The 20,890-nt window shown below is 50.1% G+C and overlaps 1 non-coding gene and 1 pseudogene across 1 annotated transcript; both read right to left on the reverse strand.

Moving 5' to 3' along the window:
* Positions 1-10,504: 10,504 nt before the first annotated feature.
* LOC119432938 (uncharacterized) lies at positions 10,505-13,351 on the reverse strand. The gene has a single exon (XR_007464313.1). It is a non-coding gene; the product is annotated as an uncharacterized LOC119432938 (transcript).
* An 868-nt stretch (positions 13,352-14,219) lies between these two features.
* Positions 14,220-16,009, reverse strand: LOC119433667 (uncharacterized; annotated as a pseudogene).
* Positions 16,010-20,890: the final 4,881 nt, after the last annotated feature.

Consider the following 20,890-nt stretch of genomic DNA (forward strand, 5'->3'; position numbering starts at 1 on the left):
CCTTCCGTTCGGACGGCGATACACGACAGGGGCGGCGTCGTATAATAGCGGAAACAACGGTTTCGATGCGGTGTGTAGCCACAGAAGTCTAGCTCAACACAGGGGAACAGCTATCGAAATCGGCTTTGTGCATCGCCAAGACAGCCGGTAAGGCTTCGGAGTGCGCGGCTGTTAGGTCAGAACCAAGGACGGCTCGGGGAGGGAAAGAATCATCCAACCTGAGGTTGGTGCTGGCTATGAAGAATGGCAAAGCGTGACGATAGAGATAGGTTGAGTGTCAGCGAGGGTTGCCACAGTCATCCCTTTGCGCAGCATCACAGGAGCTGGGGTTGTGTTGCAAGCAGACAGAAGGGCGCGGCCACGTTAAAACCGGGTGAGGCAGGCGGCAATGAGAATTCCGCGAGATGTACAGCGGGAAGCAGGGGCGACTGGAGCGTCTCCGTCGGCAATCTGACTGGACGTTACAGCTGCAACGTCTTCGTGACCAGGACCAGGACGCAGTACAGCGTTGGCCAAGTTCACGCATGAAGGTGAAGAGTCGGTAACAGCGCTGGATCCGTGATATGGACAACTTTCTCGCTACATGAAAAGACGGCTGAAGCAGAATGTAAGAAGTTCAAATCCAGTATAACTTCATGGGTACACCCAATGTGGTGGCGAATTCCATCGATGAGAACACGAGCAGTACACTGTCAGTCGGGGTGAATGAATTCATTATTAGCACCACGCAAAATAGGTCCTAGATCAGGCGTTCTTACTTTACGGAGCCCTGTACAGAGATCCCTATGAAGAACAGACATGGCGGCACCGGTATCGATGAGAGCTGACACGGGAACACCTTCATCATTTGCATGTATCATGTTGGCTGGGCGAACAGGAGAAATTTTTGAAGACCGGTAGGAAGCAGTTTTCCCCTCCAAAAACTGCAACAGTTAGTTTTCCGGGTGCTGGTCCGGAGTATGGGAAGCGGGGCGAAGCGGTGACGTAGAGCATTTGTAAGGCGAAGGAGAACGACGTCTGTCAGAACGGGCAGATTGGGAGCAGCTGGAGGAGACGGAGAACGCTGCTGAGGGAGCGAGTACGATCCGGGGTAGTAAGCGTCAGGTCGGTGGGTAAGGTCTCTCTCGTGCTCAGCATAGCCTCGTGTTTCATCCTACTAGCGACGACGGCAGAAGCGAGGTATATGGACGCGTATACCGAAGTAGAAACTAACTGGACGAGGTGGACGCCACTGAGGGTAGGATGGCGCAGCAAGTGCCCTGGTTGCCATCGAATCCAAATGGTAATAGGCAATGTCAGTAGGCACAGAGGTCACGGTAGGGGGTTGGTAGTGAAGCAACCTACGCGTAGATAGTTGCGCGGCGCGGTAACGGTATGCGTCGTGGGTGTAGTCATCGCAGTCAACTCTTGCTTTACGAACTCGCGCAAGTCGAAGGTTGGGGTTGGGACACAGCAAGCAGGTGAACGCCTGAGGTCTTGTATTTGAAGCTCTTTGCGGATGATCACATAGATCTGAATATGGGGGAACCTGAGGATTGCTGCTGTCCTTTTGAAGTCGAAGAGATTACAGCTTGTCTAGGCGCTGACACGTTCAAGTGATGTCTTGGACGCAAGCTGCATTTTGCACGATTTAGGCGTTGAACGCCCAAGAGCCAAAGCCTTTCAATGTGCGTCGAACGCGTTCAGCTTGCGTCATGCTAGGGTTCGCACGGCGGCAGAGAGTCAACACATCCTCTATGTGCGAGGCGTAAGACTCTTGTGGAACTTGGAGGCGCACGCGCAGCTTTTGTTTGGCGACTTCTGCATGGCCAAACGAGTAAGCGAAGATTGACGCAGCTTGGTGGTAAACGTGGACCAATCCGCTATGTCAGATTCGTGGTTGAAATTCCAGGTCTTTGCAACACCGGTCAAATAAAATGTGACTCATGGCCAACTCGCGGGGAGCAGCCGAAGCGAAACAGCACACTTGATACCATGGAAAAACACTGCGCTTTATTTCCTACGCACTCATATTTTATAGCAACCTAGTGATGACGTAACACGCCGCATATGCAATCTGTTAGTGATAACACATCAGCGCGTGTTCCGGTGGCTATTATGTTACACTTCTCTCCACCAACAAACAAAAACAGAAAAACAACGACAGTTTAGCGTCCTTCGTGGTCAGAAACGCACAACTGGTTTATTTGTCCTCGTGCTTCTTCGCAGCATTGGCGTACTGTCATGGGTAGTAGGCACAACCAGATCGCGTGTTACTATTGTTCCACTTTCGTTGCATGTTTCAAGACACGGCTCAGCAACGGGATTCGGTTGCTCCGACTCACACTTGCTGGGTAGCGCAACTAGTTGCACAGCCGGTTGCACACCCGCCCGTTCCGGCACGCACTCCGTGGTTGACGAAGCTTGTTGCACAGGCGGTAACCCTGGCGGCGGTGAAGAAGTCTGTCGCGCACGCGGCAGTCCAGGAGGCGCACTAAATGGGGCAAAGTTCGGTCGCAGGTGTTCTTGATGGCGCCGCCAACACCTACCGTCTGACAAAACGACATCAGCGATGTTATCGGTGGCTCTGTCAGTCACTCTTCCTGGCATCCAGGTTGGCCCCGAACGGAAATTCCGTGCGTAGATGTAGTCTCCAGGTCTTGCGGGCGGCGTGGTTCGAGCTCCACCATCATGGACAATCTTCTGCTTGAGCTGCTTCAGCAAGACATTAGCTCTCATATCTGGATGCAGCAACGTTAGAGCAGTCTAACTTTTGGCCCATGATCAGCTCCGCTGGCGAGCACCCGGTAGTTTCGTGGGGTGTAATCCTGTAATTGAAAAGACTACGAGCAAGTTGGCATGTAAAACTCCCTTCAGTCGCTTTCTTTAGCTTTGACTTGATGCACTGAACTGCCCGTTCTGCAGCCCTGTTTGACGCTGGATGGTATGGAGGTATCAGTACTTGTTTGATGCCATTTCGATGCAGGAAGCTTCTGAATTCCTCACTCACGAACGCTGGTCCGTTGTCAGACACCACTACATCTGGCAATCCGTGAATGGCAAACATAACCCTCAGGCATGAGATAGTTGCCTCTGCCGATGGTGTAGATATAGGCACGGCCTCTATCCGCTTTGAAAATGCATCGATAACGACCAGCAAGTAGCGGTTCTTCAAAGGTCCAGCGAAGTCAATATGAAGGCGAGACCATGGTCTGTCCGGAAACGGCCATGGCATCATCCCTACTGGCCGCGCAACCCTCTGGTGTTCTTGGCAGACCTGACACTGGCGAACTGCAGCAGTAATGTCCTCGTCCAACGAGGGCAACCAGACGTGACTCCTGGCGATAGCCTTCATCTTGGTCATTCCAGGGTGCCCCTCATGAAGGAGTCGCAACACTTCTTGCTGCAATGCACTTGGGATGATCACCCGCGATCCGAGAAGTATACAGTCTTCTTACACGCTCATCTGAAGTTTTCGATCTGCGTAGAACCTGAACTCGGGGTCACGTAGCTCAGCTCCAGACCATAAGGCATCTCGTAGCTTCGCTAAGGTTGAGTCCTTGGACGTAGCTTCCGCGACTACAGTCGACCGCAGTACCCGAGGATAAGCAGCCTCCAGCATGAAAACTTCCGCTGGCTTCTCCACAGGTTGAGCGTACACTGGTAGTGGTAGGCGACTCAAACCATCCGCGTTGGCAATGCTTGCTCCCGGCCGGTACATGAGCTTGTAGTTTCATGCTCCAAGCATCAGCGCACAACGCATGATACGCGGTGAACACATCTCAGGCACGCGCTTGTCCGGAGCCAGCAAGCCCAGTAATGGTTTATGGTCCGTAATAGCCTCGAACTCGCGTCCCCAGAGGTATTGTCCGAACTTGGTTACGCCAAACATGAGCGCAAGAGCCTCCTTGTCGAGATGACTGTAGTTCCGCTCGGCTGGCGCGAGACTTCGTGATGCAAATGCGATTGGTCGTTCAGCCCCCGAGTCTTCCCTATGGGCCAGAACGGCGCCAACGCCGTACGGTGACGCATCGCATACGAGAACCACGGGTTTCTTGGGGTCATTATGCGCCAGCACTGCTGCTGAAACAAGTAGCTCCTTGCTCCTTTAGAAAGCACGTTCGTGATCCTCACGCCACTCCCAAGGCACCTTGGCCACAAGCACCTCGTTCAAGGGATGCAACACACTAGACAGCCCCGGCAGAAACCTGCGGTAAAAGTTGACTAGGCCTAGGTAACTCTGTAATCCCTTGACATCTTTCGGTCTAGGGGCCTTCAGCACAGCCTCTACCTTTTCAGGGTTGGGTTGAAACCCCGCAGCCGTGACAACGTGACCCAGGTATTGAACTTGCTGTTCCAGGAAGGTACACTTATCAAGCTTCAATTTAAGCCCAGCTTGCTTCAGTCGGCTTAGGACTAGGCCCAGGTTTGTTAGATGGTCCTGGTCGTCGCGTCCAGTCACAAGAACGTCGTCGAAATACACCACAACGTGTCTGAGCCCTTGTAGCAGGTTTTCCATCTCCCGCTGGAAAAATTGAAGGAGCAGATGTGACGCCAAAAGGAAAACGCGTGTATTGGTACAGTCCTTTTGGTGTGTTGATTGTCACCAGCTTGCGGGATGCCTCGTCCAGTTGAACTTGCAAATACGCATCATTCAAGTCCAACAGTCCCACTTGCTGAACTTCTCGCCACCGCTAAGACGGCTAAACAGGTCTTCAATGCGTGGTATCGGGTACTTTTCGGGCACTGTCACGGGATTTACAGTGACCTTGAAGTCGCCACATATCCGAATCTGGCCACTTCGCTTCAAGATAGGCATGATAGGTGCAGCCCATTCCGAAGTCTTAACTGGACGCAGCACTCCAACTCGTTCCATGCGCATCAGATCCTCGTTGACGCGGTCGATCATTGCGAACGGAACAGGAAGAGCCTTGAAGAACCTCGGCTTCACGTTGTCTTCGATTGTTATTTTCGCGGACACTCCCTTGAATGTTCCCAAGGCGTCGTCGAAAACGCTCGCATACTCAGCGACGAGTCCCTCAACCGACGTGATAGCCTTAACTTCCATCACATTGCGCAGTTCAATTCCGAGGCCTTTCATCCAGCCACGTCCCATCAGAGACGGGCAGTGTCCTGGGACGACGTACAACACGTCCCGGCACTCATGGTTTCTTAGTCGTACAGTGGCAGGCAGGCTGCCTTGCACCGGGGACAGCTCACCGGTGTAACCTTTCAGCATGACGCTTGACGGTTCCAGGCGACATGACGGAAATGTGCGGTGAAAGGTCTCTTCCGACACGACAGACACACTTGCTCCCGTGTCGAGTTCCATAATGAGGGAAGTTCCATTCACGGAGACCTCAACTCAGTACGGGCTACCGTCGTGAGCCGGTGCGCCCACTTGCCACATTTCGTAGACTTGCGGTGCCGGTGTCTCAGAGCGGCTTTCTTCGTCGTCTACGGTATGGATTAACTGATGCTTCCGGGACAAAAACACTGAACCGCTTGCTCTCGTAACTGTAACTGCCTTGCCCTTGCATACTCGCGCCATGTGCCCCTTGCTTCGACACTTGTGGCAGACGCTACTTGCATGTCGACACTGCGTCGCCAGATGCTCGCCTCCGCAGCGGAAACATGAAACAGGTTTATGCTTCTGCTTTCCTGTATAACGTGACACGGCATTCGTCGGCGCAATTGGCATGGCCGTTGACAGCGCGCGAGAATCTTTGTTCGCCGCTTCCATCGCGATAACTGTCTTTGCGGTATCAAGGGTCAAATCTGGTGACTCCAACAGTCGTCGCTGCGTTGCCTCGTCGTTGATCCCTGCCAGAATGCGGTCACGAAGCATTGTCTCGGAACGTGCCGAAAGCACAATCGTCAGCAAGTTTGTTCAGGCTAGCGAAAAAATCCCCAGCCGTTTCACTAGAATGACGTATTCTTGAATTAAACTTGAACGTTGCAACCACTTCCGATGGTCTCGGCCAAAAATGCTTCTTAAGTTCGTCAAGGATCGTTGACAGACTTCTTTCTGAAGGCTTAGACGGTGACAGCAGAATCCGCAGTAATGAATACGTGGCAGGTCCCAAACAGGTGAGAAGTACTGCTCGCTTTTTTTTATCTTCGACGTCGTTGGCTATCAAAAATTGTTCTACCCGCTCTTGATACTCATCCCAGCTGGTTGTTCCCACGTCGAACGGCTCAAGCTTGCCGACTCCAGGCATTCTCAACTGATATACGGTAGAGAACACAGCCTCAACAGGGGAATTTCCAGGCAGCACCAGCAGATCATACTTTCATCCTCGTCGCCACTGTCATAGCCAACTCGCGGGGAGCAGCCGAAGCAAAACAGCCAAGAGCCAAAGCCTTTCAATGTGCGTCGAACGCGTTCAGCTTGCGTCATGCTAGGGTTCGCACGGCGGCAGAGAGTCAACACATCCTCTATGTGCGAGGCGTAAGACTCTTGTGGAACTTGGAGGCGCACGCGCAGCTTTTGTTTGGCGACTTCTGCATGGCCAAACGAGTAAGCGAAGATTGACGGAGCTTGGTGGTAAACGTGGACCAATCCGCTATGTCAGATTCGTGGTTGAAATTCCACGTCTTTGCAACACCGGTCAAATAAAACGTGACTCATGGCCAACTCGCGGGGAGCAGCCGAAGCGAAACAGCACACTTGATACCGTGGAAAAACAATGCGCTTTATTTCCTACGCACTCATATTTTATAGCAACCTAGTGATGACGTAACACGCCGCATATGCAATCTGTTAGTGATAACACATCAGCGCATGTTCCAGGGCTATTATGTTACAGTGACGTCCGTAAATTTCTGGGTGTCGGTCCACCGATTGCATCAACTCATGCGGTCATAGCTGTCGAGCCATTCATCGACGTCATCACCGCGGAGTCCCGTAATGACAGGAAGATCGCGTTGAGGGTTCGTCACAGTCCAAGAAGGCACCGCAGGCGGAGTCGTCGGTGTGGTAGGGCTAGAAGCATCGGAACAGCCGGTGTTGATGATGATGATAAGTGGTTCTTGAGGGAAAGGGAAAGGTTGGCGCTATCTTCTGCAGCCCTTGAGGAGCCTTTGGCGCTGAGCCGTGCTCCCTCAAGGGCTGCAGAAGATAGCGCCAACCTTTCCCTTTCCCTCAAGAACCACTTATCATCATCATCATCATCAGCCCTTGAGGAGCCGGTGTTGAAGGTGTCCATCGTTGTAGGGGTAGCCGGGCGCAGGCGGCGACCGGAACGTAGCTACAGGGAGGAAGGGAATGGGAGAGGACGTCGGGGTCTTCACGTACCTTCACCACTTTATAAGAGCAAGACCGACCAAGCTGCGAAGCGCTTCTTTTATTAAAAAAAAAGAATGACGCAGTTTCACCCGAAACGCGAAGCATCAATTGCGATAGCAATTAGTAGAGAGCTATACGGAGTAAGGATAGTATTTTTTTCATCTGTATAAACTTGGACATAAAGCAGCACCAGCAACGCGCAGAACTGTTGTCTACCGCCATCGGCGTTCTGCCCGCGTTTGCACCGAACGCGCGTGGCGTTGGTGACTGTTGCCGGTCCCTCTGGGGGCGGCTCGGAGGTTTTCGACGAGATCAGAACGGGACAATCGTCGAGCAGCATCCGAAGTCTTTACCACCTTCTCGCCTTGCAACGTTTATATATAAATACGCATTTGGTGCCACAGCTAAACGTCGGCTGCCCTTCCTCCCTTCCGTCCCTCCCCCCCCCCCCCCCCCGGCCTTTCGCGCGACAGAAGTCGCGTGTGCTCTATATATATATGGTGATTGTAAAGGAAGAAAGAGACGCTTAATTATGCAGCCCTTCAGGGAGCACGGCGCAGAACGCGCGTTTGCTCTCCGCCGTGCGGTCGCTCCCCGTGAAAGCACGCGTCCCTCGTGCGCTTTCATTTGCACATATAGCATACTGCGCACGGGGACAATTTTATCGCCATTTGACGTTATACGGAACCTCACGGCGACGGCGACTGCGACGGCGATGCCAACGGCAGAAGTCCGCTTGGAGTGTCCATATAATTGCTATCGCAATAAAGGGACGAAGCCCTCGCTCATGCACGAAGAAAACAAAAATCAGGGAGGATGTTAGCTATAGCCATCATCATTCCTACACTTCGTCTGGGTAGCGGGGCGTTGCAGTTCTCATTGTTCTTATCGGTAAAACTGCGAATGAAAACTGTAGTATTCTGCGATTCGTATGTCGTGCGCCGCAGTTCTATTGTGTGCGCAGATGCGCAGATAGTTCCATTATGTCAGTTGGCTTTCCCGCAGTGCGTGTTCGGCACTCACGGACGAATCAGTGAGACATATAAAGCTTCGCTTTAATACAATAACATCTTGAAAGTTACGAAAGTTTGCTTTATTTAATGCATATTAATTTCTTATATTTATTTAGAGATGCTGCAGGCCCTTCTCGGGCCCATGCAGGAGTGGATACGGAGAATACAAACAAGAGAAGTAAACCTAAATTAAGTACTTGACATAATTGCAATAATATAATACATACAAAAGGGGAAAACATGGCAATACACTGGACATAGATGAAATAAATGAATGCTCGAAGAAGGGAATGTCATCAACTCAGAGTGTACTTCACTATCGGACTCGAATTTCAACAAAAGTGGATATTACTAATACTTTGAACGAATGATTACAACGAGACGGAGTTCACTGCCTCCTCAGATAACGTATTCTAATAATAAATTGCGCGAGGACATAAAGAGAACGTGTGAACATTGATGTGGCTGACTGGTTGTCTACTACGTTTACTGTTATGCGTTCTCTCTGATCGTTTGAAAGGATCCTCAAGATATCGTTCCCGTGATAGTTCAAAACTCTCGTGATAAAGTTGGTAAATAAATGTTAATCTAGATATGATCCTGCGCTGCTCAAGTTTTTGTAGGTTGGCCCTATTAAGTAAGTTTCTGGCCCCAGAGAGACGAGAGTAATCAGAATAAATAAAACGCAAAGCTAAATTCCGTACTCCCTCGATTTTATTATTCAAGTTTTGTTGGCAGGGGTCCAAATAACAGACGCATATTCCAATTTTAGTCGTAATAGCGCTCTGTATGCATTTAGTTTTTCTGCAGAAGGGGTATTACGCAGTTTCCTTTTCAACAACGACAATTTCTGTAGCGCTCCCTGACATACAATTTCACCATGCGGTTCCCAATTGAAGTTACTTGTAAGCATGATGCCTAAATGTTTAACTTTGTCGGTTCTCGTGAGGGTAACGTTACCTAACGAGTAAGTAAAGTCAAGGGGCTTCTTTTTGTTGCTAAACTTAATGGAAGCTGTTTTAGAAGTGTTTCTTCTTAATCCCCACCTTGCACACCACGCATCAAAGGAGTGTAAAGAATTGTTCAATTTAATTTGGTCATCTCGGTTACATATGGCTGTGTATACAATACAGTCGTCTGCAAATAGTTTAATCTGGATTGGTGGTTTGACGCAAAGATGAATATCAATAATATATACCAAGAAAAGGCGAGGCCCGAGGACCGAGCCCTGTGGAACACCCGAGTACACATCCAAGTCTTCGGAGACACTCCCATTTATGGCAACACACTCCTTTCTATCTCTTAAGTAAGATTCAATCCATGCCAGTACTTTCTGTTGAATGCCCATTGCTTTTAGTTTTGTTAGTAAATCTTGATGAGGAACGACATCAAACTCTTGAAAAATCCAAAAAAGTCCGTCTGTGTGCCCTTTAATATTGAGTTTACTAATTAATTAATCAGTTATTTCAGGTAGTCGGGTTACAGTAGATAAACCCGATCTAAAGCCATGTTGTTGGGGATAATTAAAGCAAATTATTATTTTCTAAGGAAGTAATAAAGACCTTAAAGATAATGTGCTCGAATAATTTACAACAGGTGCTAATTAAAGACACGGGCCTGTAGTTGTTAATTTCAAGAGGAGAGCCAGATTTATGCACCGGAATGATTTTGGACGAGCGCCAATTATCAGGAATTACTGCAGTGCTTTAAGATATAACAAAAATGTGATGTAAATATTTGGCCACCCATACAGCATATCTACTCAAAAAGGTATTGGACAGTTGGTCAAGACCAGGTGATTTCTTCACATCGAGCCTATGCAAGAGATCAAGAACACCGTCCTCAGTTATCTCTACCTCAGGCTTAGGACTATCATCAACATATGACGGTAACAGTGCATGCGAAACTGCAAACGTGAACACGGATTGAAAAAATGCAATAAATTTGTGAGAAATGACAGTCGAGTCAACAATACTTTCACCCGAAACACTTATCTCTGATATACACCGTTTATCTTTTGATGCATAGCGCCAGAACGTTTGGGGTTCTTTGTTCATAAATTACTGCAAAGTGAGAGAGAGAGAGAGAGAGAGAGAGAATAACTTCATTGAGAATTCCTGCAGAGTCGATTAGGCTCCCTGCACGCAGGGAGGACGAGCTTTCATCGCGACGCGGCCACTATGTCAGTCTCGTGCGTTATGCTCCTCGAGGTCTTGCTCCCTGGCTACTTCCGCGGGTCCGAGAGGGCCGCCGCCCCCCTCCTGGGGGTGCCGCCCCCCTTATCCTCGGTTTCGCTAGGTCGCTGCCTTCCTAGAGCTGCCGAGACCTGCTGGACGGCCTTGAGTTGTGTCTCTTTATCGTAGATCCTCGTTGCAGCCTCTAGCTGCGGCGGGATCGTCGTCTTCTCACTGGCTTCTCTCGGATTTACACCACAGTCCCAAAGGATGTGAGCCGCGGTAGCTCTCTCCTTCGCACACAGTCTACACACGTCACTCGTGTACACACTCGGACACACGTGCTTAGCTAGCACCGGGGTGAGCAGGGACCCTGTCTGTAATTGTCTGTATAACACTGCCTCCTTCCAGGTAAGCCCCGGGTGAGGTGGGGGCATAGTCTGTCTGTTCCGTCCGTACCATTTCACTATTTCGTTGAAGGTGGTCATCTTGTCCTTGGCACTGTACCGCGACCAACACTCCGAGTCGGCCGTGTTTGCAGCCGCGCGGTTGGTTAGTCCTCGCGCGGCCGCGTTGGCCGTCTCGTTGTGGTTCGCGTTCCCGCGTTCCGACACGTCACTGCCCATGTGGGCCGGAAACCACTTGATCACAGAAGCACTTTTGCGCCCGATGTCTTCGACCTTGCGCAGTATGCGCGCGGCCTCACTACATACCATACCCTTGGCATAGTTCTTCACTGCCGTTCTAGAGTCACACAGCCCTGTAGTGCATCCGGGGTCGGAGACGGCCAAGGCGATAGCCACCTCCTCCGCTTGGTGCGCTTCTCGAGTCCGGATGCTCGCTGCGGTCTTCGTTGCACCCGTCGATGCTCCGACGACCACAGCCGCGTATGCGTCGCTGCTGCCTCGATACTCCGCCGCGTCCACGTAGACGGCGCCTTCTTCTCTGGCGTGGAGGTCCACGAGAGCCCTGGCTCTCGCCAACCTCCGCTCCTTGTTGTGCTCGGGGTTGACGTTCTTCGGGATCTGGCAGACCCTGAGCTTTCTATTGATGCTATGCGGTATCGGTATGTTGTTCTGCTGCTTGCCTTCCCTCGGCTCGAGGCCAAGGTCCCGCAGTACGTGTCTTCCGGTTCTCGTTTCAGAGAGACGTTCGAGTTGCGCCGTTCTATGTGCCTCGGCTATTTCGTCCAGCGTGTTGTGGACTCCCAGCGCCATGAATTTTTCGGTGCTCGTGCTCCCGAGGAGACCGAGTGCCGCCTTATACGCCTTGCGTATGGTGGCGTCTATCTTGTTACGTTCACTCGGCCTCCAGTTGTGGAAGGCGGCGACGTACGTTATGTGGCTAACTGCAAAGGATTGAACGAGCCTAGTCAGGCTCTCCTCCTTCATGCCCGCTCTTCTGTTGGACACCCTCTTGATAAGTCTCATTGCCGCGGCCGCTTTGCCCGCGAGCTTGTTCACCGTTTCACCGTTGACTCGATTTCGCTCGATGAGCAGCCCGAGCACTCGGATCTTCTCAACCTCCGGTATTACTTGTCCTCCCGCCGTCTTGATCGTGATCTTGGGATGCTCGTACTTGAATTCCATATTCTTTCTTTTCCTGCCCGCTCCTTTCGGTGGAATCACCAGCAGCTCTGACTTGGCCGGAGAGCAGACGAGTCCAAACCCGTCCAGCTGCTCCTCGATGGCGTTGTCCGCTTCTTGCAACGTTGTCTCGATGTGTCCGTCGCTTCCTCCCGGTACCCATAGCGTAACGTCGTCGGCGTAGATGGTGTGCCGGACTCCCGTTACTCTTTCTAGCCGGTTGCCCACCCCGATCATCACGAGGTTGAAGAGTAACGGCGAGATCACCGAGCCCTGCGGGGTTCCGACGCTGCGCAGCTTCTTCTCTTCGAACTGCAGGTCTCCCGCGCAGATTTCGGTGGTCCGTTCCGTCAGGAAGTGTTTGATGTACTCGTATGTGTTTCTGCCCATGTTTAGCCTGGATACTTGGGCCAGGATAGCCGAGTGCCTCACTTTATCGAAGGCGCTCTGCAGGTACAGCCCAAGTATGGCTCTGTTGTCCTTGGTGGCCGTCATATCGTCGATGATCTCGTTCTTCAGTAAGATCATGGCGTCTTGCGTCCCGAGCTTGTCCCAAACACTATGATGGAATTTGGGTAGAGCTCCGATTTTTCCAGGTAACGCTGCCACCTGTTCATGAGAACGTGCTCGAGGACCTTCCCCACGCACGAAGTGAGCGAGATCGGCCTGAGGTTCTCTATGTTTGGTGGTCTGCCAGGCTTGGGAATGAGGATCGTCTTGGCTGCTTTCCATTGTTTGGGTAGCCTTCCATCTTGCCAGCACTTGTAGAATTTCGTGAGCGTTTCGATGGCCGCTTCGTTGAGGTTCTTGAGCGCTCTGTTGGTCACTCGGTGGGGACCCGCGGCGGACCTGCCATTGAGATCCTGCAGAGCAGCTCTTACTTCCCATGCCTCGATGTCTCGATCTAGCGTCTCGTTCTCGTTGCCTTGGTAATCCGGGTGTCTTTCCGTGGGGGTGGTCGGTAGGTACTTGGCGTCCAAGTTCCGCTTGATCCCGTCCTCTCTGTGTTCGCAGATTGCCTTGTGTAGGATCTAGGCCAGGTTGTTGTGTTGGTGGCCCTTGGTCTTTGTTTCGTCGAGGAGGTGCCGCAGCATGTTCCACGTCTTGCCCTTGTGTAACTGTCCGTCGGCTTCATTGCAGGCCTCGTTCCATTGTTGGGTGCATAGCACCTTGCAGTGAGCCTCGATCTGCCTGTTGAGCTCGGCGATCTTCTTCCTTAGACTTCGGTTCGTTCGTTGCTTCTGCCACCTCGCCTTTATGGACTGCTTGGCTACTATCAGGTGGGCGAGCCGACTGTCCATCTTGTCTATCCGTTCGTCCGTTTCCAGCTCTTTGGTGGCTCTTTCCGTCGTCTCAACGACGTTAGCCGCCCATTGTTCGATGTGCATAATGTCCAGTTGCACCGCGGGTAGTGCCGTTCGAAATCGTCCCAATCCGTAATGCGATGCTTCCTTATGCCGGTGTTGCCTTGGCCTTCGAGCGGTACGACGACCTCCACAATGTAGTGATCGCTGCCCAGCTCTTTTCCCGTGTTTCTCCCTTCCGCTTCTCTTGTTCTTCCTTCGGTTTTGACGAAGGTAAGGTCAGGAGTGGTGTTTCTCGTAACCGATGTACCGATCCTGGTGGGAAAGACCGGATCAGTGATTAGGTTCAGTTCCACGTCGGTGGCATCTTGCATCAGCTCTCTTCCCTTGACCGTCGTTCTTTGGTAGTCCCAGCCTTGGTTCGGAGCGTTAAAGTCTCCGCACACTAGGAGCGTATTGCTCCCCGCGACTCTACTCGCCTTGTGAAGTAGTGCCTTGAACTTCTGTTGTCCGTGAGACGGATTGCTGTAGACGTTCACCAGGAAAGTGCTCTCCTTCCTCTTCTTGCCCGTAATTACTTCCACCGTGCAGTGTTCGATGGCGCTTCTGCCGATCAGTTCGTGTTCCATGAAGGTGATCCCTTTCCTAACGAAGGTGCAGACCCCTCTGCCCTTGCCCTTCGCTCGGCGGGCTGTCGTGCGACCGGTAGCCCGGGAGTCTCGGTGTCTCCTCGCTGTGTGTTTCTTGTATCATTATTACTTCTGGTTTCCTCGTTTGTTGCTGCAAGTGTTGCAGCAGCACCGCTCTCTTGCCGGTAAAGCCGTTGCAATTCCAGTGCCAGACCAAGAGGTCTCTCACTGGCGGTGTGGTTACTGCTATGCGTGCTGTCCCGGCCATGATTGTTGCAGTTTGGCGATGGTCTGTGCTTCCATACTTTGCATTTGTGCCTGTATGTGCGCCTGCAGCTGTGTTTGCATCTGCGCTATCATGTTCTGGATCGTGCTCTGAATGTTGGTTGTCATCTGCTGAACCGTTTGCTCGAGCGCGGTGAGGCGTTCGTTGGTTACCTTGCTGGTCACCTCAAGATGGTCGAGTCTGTCGCCCTGTTTTTCGATTCTCTCCGTTATCTTTCGTTCTTTGGCGCCCTCTATGGCTCTCCTCTTGGGAGCCGGTCCTGCCGCTATCGTGGCTCTCGGGTCCACCTCGACCTCTGGTTCGTCTTCGGTCATCTCTTGTTTCCTCTGTTGTGCGGGCGTCGGCTGCTGTTGCTGCTGTTGCTGCTGTTGCTGCATCGCAATTAATGTCGTTGGCTTCTCGTTGATTTCCTTGATGGTTGCGTCCTGTTCGGCGATTCTCCGCTTTAGCTTCTCGTTCTCGTCTCTCAAGGATTTCTCCACCCCGTTCGCTTCTTGGACCTTCTTCGCGGCGTTTTGCGCCGGTGGTTGTCTCTTCTCTGCCATGTTTGCCTTGACTGCGTCGGCCCAGGAGCCTCTCTCCCTCGATTGCGACGGTTTGCGGCGACTGGCGCTCCTGACTATTTTGCTGTCGTCCCTTTTGCGGCTGCTGTCGCGCTGCTTTGATTCCCCGCGGGGTCTCTCGGCAGGCGACGCTCGTCGCGGCGGAGAGCTTTCCGGGTCCGGTTGTTGCTGCATGGCTTCCATCTTGCGTTCCCATTGCCGCTTCTTGACCACGTACGGCATCTTGTACTTGTTTTTGCATTCCCTCTCGCCCGTTGGGTGCTGTCCCCCACATAGCTTGCACTTGGGCTTGCATTCGCGTTCGTGACCCTCTCTGGGGTTTGCGATTCCGCAGCCGAAGCACACTTTGGCGTTGGTATTCGGGCATACGTCTCTTCTATGGCCGACCCTGCAGCATTGCTTGCACACGTCAAAGTGCTTGCGGTAAAGCCCGCACTTGACCAATGTCGAGCCATACTTGACGTAGTTCGGTACTTTCTGTCCAGCGAAAATACTATCAGCGTGGTTGTATTGCCGATTCTGTGCGCCTCCACCGCTAGGGGGTTGTAGGGGTTCACGATGTTTTCGGCTATCTCCTCAGGGGTATCGTCCACGGCTATACCTCGGATGACTCCCTTGACCGTGCCGTCCGGCGCCGTTCGGTAGGCGTTGATTTCGTATGTCTTACTTCCTATGTTAAGGGCTTTGACCTTAGAGTACAGCGTGGCGCGCCTCTCGTCCGGGGTGCTGACCTCCGATGATGTTTTGCTGCGCGTTTGTGCAGATGGTGTCTGCTTTGGCTTCTTCCTTCGTTACTCGAGCCGCCGTCCTGACGACCAACATGATAATTGAAGCCTCCGTTCTCGCGACGTTGAGACCGCCACGTGGTCTCAGACTACCTTGGTGTCTTCTTTCGGCATATCTATCGGCATCCTCGCCGCTTTCGTTACCGAAGCTGCAACTCTCTTAGCAAAGCTGGCCATGGTCTTGGGTCTAGACTGGCGAGTAATGGTGGCGGACTCACCGTTTTCCTTGCCGGCCGTGATCTGCTTGATGCGCTTGCCGGAGGCCGACCAGCCTTCGACTTCTTCCGGTGTAATGTCCTCTCCGTGAACTTCGATGCACGTGCGCCCGCCGAAACTGCCGATTCTCAGCGTTGACGCCATGTTGTCTTCCATCGACGTGACCACTTCCATTTCGGACGCCATCTTGGTCGTACTCGTCGCCGGGTTAGGCCTAGCGGCCGGGCCCGTCACGACCGGTGGGCGTACGCGTGGTAGGCCTACGTTACGCTTAGCGAAAAGTCCGCACCGCACCAGAGAAGAGTCCTCGTAAATCGAGAAAATCACGTACCGCTTGGTCAAAACTGGTACCGGCCGGTCGATGCCCCGCACCTTCGCGCACACTTTGGTACCAATTATATCGCGGTAACTGTAAATTAACGCTGCGCTAATTGACATAATAGCAGGAGTCGATGTGAAGCGCGTCCGCTCCCGTCGACAACGGCGCGTTTTTCACTCAAGTGATTGAAAAAAAACACGTTCTTTTGCCGGTCTGGTTTGCTCCCGCAGGTTAAAAATAAGGCTTGAAAGGTCACTTGTATTACAGCGTTTGCGTCGTTGCTTAAATTTACATTTTAAATGAATCATTTGTCGCGTGAGCCACGGGTATTCCCTCGTAGTGCTTTTCTTTTTTAACGGGACATACTGTTGCTCGCAAAAGAGAAGAATTTCTCTAAAGTATGACCAAATTTCATTAACATCACTGATTTGCCTGAAATTAACAAAGCGTGATTCCAAATAGTTTAAAACAGCGTTATGATCGGCGTGTGTGTAATCTCTAACGAAAGTATCTGAAGGCTTAGTAAAAGAACGTATCCCTGCACCCGGACATGACAGAGTAAGCAACTTATGATCAGATATGCCGTCTTCAACACTAACCGTACAAACTTGTAGTGATCTGCTAACAAGTGCTAAATCAAGGAGTGAAGATGATATCGTCGGAAACTAGTTGGTGTAAACAGAAGTTGAATGTAATCGTGAGCAATGCATGAGCACTTTTAGTATCTTTGCAATCTTGAGAACAATTACACGTTTATCCCCGGCACATTAAAGTCTCCTGTTATTCGACCGGTAATTTGTATTATCTGCAAGGTAGTCGTGCATGGCTTCCAAATATTCCGGTGAATCATTTGGGGGTCGGTACACGCCCCCTAGAAGTATACTTTCGCCGAAGAATTTAAGTTTGCACCATGTACTTTCATGGTTATTATTGCCATCCGATAGTGTGAATACAATATTATTTTTAATGGCGATAGCTACTCCCCCGCCTCGTGACTCTCCATCTTTACGGATTAGCTTATAAGTATAGAAGGTATACGACTTCCGAATCCTGTACATGAGCATGTAACCATGTTTCAGTAATTACTAAGACATGTGGATGATAAGAGGGGATTACATCTTCGAGGGAACGGGATTTAGTGACAACGCTGCACGCATTGAGCGAAACAACTCGGAGAACTTTGCTTGCAGATTGTCATTTTTTATCACGGCTTCGTGTGATCACACGGCCAGACGCAAGGTGATCGGAACCACGCGGCGTCTGTGCATCATATCGTGTGATTTCCACTCGGCGGTTTAAAAGCTGGTCCCAGATATAAGCTTTGTCATCTACTTTCAATTTATCATAAACAAGTGATACCTTTGCTCCATTGGCCTTTTCCACAGTTGCAGAACGTCACAGTGTACTGCGCAAGTCAAGAATCTTTTTAGAAAAGTCCTCCGATATTGAAATATGCGTTCCTTTTAGCTTAGAGCATGATGACATTATTCTAGCTTTTTCAGAAAAATCAAAGAGCCTCAGCATAACTGGTATAACATAACATGCTGGCATTTGCCAGCATGTTTATAACCAACCTTGTGAATGCGCTCGATTAAATTCACTTCGATGTCAAGCACCGCCTTAAATATATCATATTTGACTCTGTCTTGCAAGGATTTATTGTCCTCTTTTGTTTCTTTGCTTAATCCATAAATAATATCATTGTTTCTTCGACTACACTTTTCAAGATCATCCACCTTATTCGATAACTCATTCATTAGCTCCCTCGTTTCTTTGTAGTTAACTTCGTGCTCGGCCAGCTTCTCCTCACACATTCATTTTTGTAATCGTCCAAGCTCTTTCTGCATTGAAGATAGCCTTTCTTGAACGTTGCCTACCGTTACTTCAAGTTGTTTCATGTTGGCGGAGAGTATGCTGAGCGTCTTATTGGTCTTTGTTTGCTCTTTTAGGATTTTTCTGAGAAGCTGGCTATTTACAGTTGCCTCGGATTCTGACTCTGAGGACGGTGCAGGGTTATTTGGGAATCTTCGCTCGCATAACTGTGGGCCTACGCGTGGTCTGAATATTACGGCCAAATCTTTCTTCGTCCCTGCGCGTTTGGTAGATGCAGTTAACGCGTGTCAGGCAGGCGTTTGGCGTCAGCTTGATGGATTACCTAGTATAAATGCGACACCATTCCAATTCTGCACAAAGCAAGCCGATCATGGTGCATGACAATTACTGCATCAAGATATCACGCAGTACCTACATCATCTCGCCCACTGTTGAACTATGGTTCAGTAAACTTAGTTGGCATTTGCCGCGTTTCTGTAACATTATTGGCGTTTTATATATAAGGATCGCCAAAAAATAAAAAAGCCCCAGAAGCTCATATTACGATTGAGTTTTCAAAGAAGTGGATTTGGGAAACTCATGTAGAGTGTGGAGAGCACTTAACGGGTGTTTATTATAATAAAGCTTGTTGTTGGGCTAGTTGATACAACGAAAGGACGCAACAAACCAAGGAAAAGACAGGCGAAAGGAAATACGCTCTTTCCTTTCGCCCGTCTTTTCCTTGGTGCGTTGCGTCTTTTCGTTGTATGAAGGTTGTTTATTAGAGTATCAGAATGGATGTCGATAGCAGAAAAAATGTAATCAACGGCGACAGAGGAATCGGTGGAGTGATAGGACTACGTAATTTACTGGGCTAAAAAGTCGAATAACGCAATTGGGCGCAACTAGAGATCACTGACTCGTCTTGCACTAGGAGCATGTAGGCCAATTATGGTGATGATTATTTGCACTTGTGTTACTAAATATAGGTCGCTGAGCTGGCTTTCTCAGATAGTTCTTGTGCTCTCACATAGTGAGAGCCAAAAAAAAAAAAAGTGGCACACATAAGTCATTGTGAATAGTGCATACGGATCCAGTGTTCTTTTATGTCACGTCTTCAACGAAGAGATCACTTATATTGGTAGTTGTGCTTACAGGCATTGTAAACACATGTTCTTAATTAATCTATGGCGTTCAGCGTTCTAAAGCAGCACTCGGGCTGTGGTAGATGTAGGACGCCGGCGGCACACGTGGAAGAAACCCTACACATTGAATGCGAGTGCACAAGGAGGACGCCTATTTGTCGGCTATGCGCTGGGTCATCTCCGCTCCATGTATGTCCTTCGTTTGCGTAAACTCGTTCCCGTCACTAGGTGCGTCTATAAATGTGCAACAGAATCACGCAGTGAAGGGCTCCGGATTACCTTTGACCCCCTAGGATTCCCTCCATCGATATGCGGTCGCCAGCAGCCGCGAATTTAGTTCAGCAGCAGAACTCCAGAGGTACTAAGCCACCGTTGTGGGCGTGTACACGCAGTATACCATGTGTACGCTTGTGAGAATGCTCGTATGCAGGTTTCATGTGTGTTATTTTGCTTGGGGCTCGTAAAAGGTAACACCTTTTCAAGTGCAAAATTTAGAACGAAGGATTGACTTTTTACACGCAAATTAGTCTTGCTGTGACCTGTCCCTGTGATAGCTGAAAAAAAAAAAACATCGCTATGTGTAGAGCGCTTGACCCGACTGTTTCGCCTTCCTTTGTCCCGTATGCCGCGCTTCACAGCAGCCAAATATGCATTACCAACTGGCTAAAGATTCTGCTCTTAATGGAAATACAGAAACAGTCTTGTTACGTTAAATAAAGTAAGTGTAGCGTTAGAGAGTTAAGCATGGTTGAACACATTCTGATGTTCATTGCCGCTTGTTTCCAGGACTGTCCACGAATAACTGTAATACCGGTCTCATTGAGCTGAATTTTTACACAAGAGGCAAAACAATTTGTGCCTTCTTTGCTTTGGCATGTACTCAAATCATCATTCAAAAAAGAAAACATATTGTTGCAGACTGCTCCCCACTGCCTTTTTTTCTTTATCTCAAATAAATTGTTCATCAATTTACTGCGAAACCAACATGAGTTTGAGAACGCCCACTAAATGTAACTTCCAATCATAATTTCGCATCAGGTTCTTAACTGACATACTCAAACTATTTGCGAGGCATCAATTTCGACGTTTTCGAGAGACCCTGGTGAGCACTAAAATCCTGCGGTACCGTTGAGAATAAATTGACGCTTACATGATTTAATTCACTATACGACACTAAAACTAAACTCCCCGTGACCTTGACATTTAGAAATGAACATTGTTTTACCTTGAGCCAGGCCTTCGTTGGAGTGATAGTGCAGTCGTGAAGCATGATTGGACACAAGAAAAGCAATGCAATCAACATATATACATTGATGGTGGTGGCACACGCTATGTATCACAAGCTAAATAGATAATAAATATGGCCGTAAAGACTGTTGTGAAGCGTCAATACCCACGTTTACTGTTACGTAAAACTACGTACGCCAGACAAGATAATATTAGGAATACATGGACCAGCTGAATGACGACAAAGAACAGCAGTTGCTTATTCTCGAACTGCAACCAGTATAGTTTGTCGGGGCGTTCATTCATTCAAACAGCGATGATGGGAACGACACTTTTGTAGAGCCACACGATGAGATACACGCGCTATTATTAGTATTGTAAGGAAGATGACGAACGATGACGCAGAGTCAGCAGCATCGGCAGCATCAAGCGCGCAGCAGAAGCTCGAGCGAGAGGACTGTGCTCGGTGCATCCTACGACCCGCTGTCGCTACCAACCCCAATAAATCCCCTTTATAAGTGGTGGAGCCGTGCTGGGTAACGTTCCACTCTACCATCCTGGAAC

The sequence above is a fragment of the Dermacentor silvarum genome, chromosome 11 (assembly GCF_013339745.2).
Source record: "Dermacentor silvarum isolate Dsil-2018 chromosome 11, BIME_Dsil_1.4, whole genome shotgun sequence".
Classification (NCBI taxonomy): Eukaryota; Metazoa; Arthropoda; class Arachnida; order Ixodida; family Ixodidae; genus Dermacentor; species Dermacentor silvarum.